The sequence below is a fragment of the Daktulosphaira vitifoliae genome, unplaced genomic scaffold (assembly GCF_025091365.1).
Source record: "Daktulosphaira vitifoliae isolate Bord-2020 unplaced genomic scaffold, ASM2509136v1 Scaffold_4, whole genome shotgun sequence".
Classification (NCBI taxonomy): Eukaryota; Metazoa; Arthropoda; class Insecta; order Hemiptera; family Phylloxeridae; genus Daktulosphaira; species Daktulosphaira vitifoliae.
In genome coordinates this window covers 9041667-9043986 of record NW_026099575.1, presented here as the reverse complement: position 1 = coordinate 9043986, position 2320 = coordinate 9041667, and the positions used below count along the sequence as shown (strand labels likewise).

At 36.3% G+C, this 2320-nt stretch overlaps 1 pseudogene; it reads left to right on the top strand.

Moving 5' to 3' along the window:
• The first annotated feature begins 2212 nt into the window (after window positions 1–2212).
• LOC126904908 (uncharacterized) overlaps window positions 2213–2320 on the top strand; it is a 7297-nt pseudogene continuing 7189 nt past the window's right edge.

Sequence of the window (2320 nt, the reverse complement as noted above, 5' to 3'; positions counted from 1 at the left end):
TATATAAGATTAGTGTTAGTAAATTGTGGTTTAAGTAAAATTTTGTTATATACAATGTGTGTTACACATTCTAAAAATAAAAATAAAAAAAAAATATATAATGATGGTAATAAAATAGATGATTTCAATAAAAAGAAAATTGATATGTGATTTATGATTACAGTAATAATAATGATAGTTATGATAGATGATAATGATAATAATAATTTGTAATACATATATGATATAATGGTTTATGGTTTATAATGATAACAATAAGAAAAAATTATGAACACACAAATGTATGTATTTGAGAAAAAAAAAAATTAAAGTTTTGTGGATGAATGTTTGGTTGTTGTAGTTGTAAGTTGCATAACGTCAATAGTAGAGTCTCTGTGGTGGGCATATTTGTTTACTGAGTGTCTGGAATGAATTGAGTTTGTAGTAATGGATAGGGGGAGTGTTGGATGGTGATTTTTGTTGGTGCTTCTTTGTTTGTGGTTTTTTGTATTGTTGATAATTCATTTTTGTAGTTGTTATAGTTCTGTTTGTGATGATTGTGCATTAGATAGTGTGTAATGTTGTTAAACAAGCCTCCTATGATTCTTACACTCCATCCAAATGTATTATACAGAAGTGTGATATTCATGAATGCATTTAGTGCTGTGGATATTAATTTGAAAATAAAGATAATTCCAAGCACTCCAGACATGAATGATCCAAATGAACTGAACCAGCCCCACATTTGGTAAATTTTGTTCTCTACTAGGTTGCTGATGGTATTGGGATCGATAAGCTGGTAAAGATTCAATCGGTGATCAGACATGTCGTATCCTAATGTTTGCCGCGCGATATTGTTTTGGATTGCTGTTGCTTCGTGGGGAAACATTAGGTGTTTTTGAAAGGCGGTCATGGTCTCCTTGGAATATATTCCCGCTGATATCAAATGATGAGGAGATTTATATGTCCAGGTGAATGTGGTATCTGGTTTCAATATTTGCGGTGATTTGATATCAACTAATTGTGGTGTTAGTCCAAACCACTCGTCATTAAGGAAGTAAGCTGACGGAAGTAGAGTATTACATGTTATTTGGGTGCCAAATCTTTGGAGTGTGTGAGTTTTCGGAACCATGAAGTAGGTGTCATTGCGATGTATTACGGGTAGTTCATGATAGCAAGAAGTTTTTTGTGCTATTTGGACTTCTACAGGTTTGCATCGAATAAGGTAAATTACTTCACCGCTGTTTATGGCCATACATCCCGGACTATTGCATATTGAGTGGGCGAACTCGGTTAGGCTATAAGATGCTAATGACAGTTTGTGGAGTAATTGATTCCTTTCTTGAGCACATTGTTTAATAGTGATGTCGGTATATAGGTCAGATAAGGTGGTTGCCATGTGATGTTCTAACCATACAAATTTCGTGTTGACGTAGGCAATTAGGTCAGTATTTTGAGGAGAAGGAGCTTTAGGTTTTATGTCGTTAATGTGATTTTGGTCCATTAATATAAATAGCATTGGATGTTCCGTCTGAATCATTGGTGTATTGCAGATTGATATGTCTTTTATATATCGCAGGGCAAACGCTATGCCTTCTGTTTGAGCCACAAAAGTTTTTATATCTGCCTTGCTGTCCGTCAGTGATTTAGTGAGAAATAGTGAGGCTGGGCCGTCATATAATGTGTCGTATTCAGTATCACATGATAGTTCTGTCACACTCCATACTACCTCCCCTTTAAAGGAGTCAAAACCATATTGATTCGACAGTTTGAATTTTGAACNACCATATTGATCCGACAGTTTGAATTTTGAGCCGCTTGATAATGTGATGTAGTTGTCGTGGTAATTAGCTGTTGTGAATCCCTCCGTTAGCGTAATTTCGTATTTTGCTTGGACAATCGCTTTATGCCACGTTCCTCTAGGGGTAATGTATGTAGTACCGTCACAATTGCCTTTGCTATCAAGGGATCCGGCTATTGTGTGGGACGCTCTTGTTGTATGGTTGATTTTGAGTCCTTGAATAATAGCTCCCATCGGTAGTTCGAAAATTAGTTTGTTGTGGAGTTGGTGGCATCTGGCGCTACCAATTTCTATAATTTCAGAGTAATATCCGTTGGGGAGAGCTTGCAGGTCCCCAAAGGTGGCGCATTTTAATATGAGGTAATTGGCTGATATTAAGCAGGTTTTGTATAGAATATTTTGGTTTTCAGATTTTTGAAGGAGTTTGAGACGATGAATGGTTTGGTTTGTTTGAATGACAGGCTTCTCGCATGTGCCCACAGATAGGCTACTAAACGACGTTATGTTTTGGTGGTCTGTTGCGCAATCGTAGGCAATGAT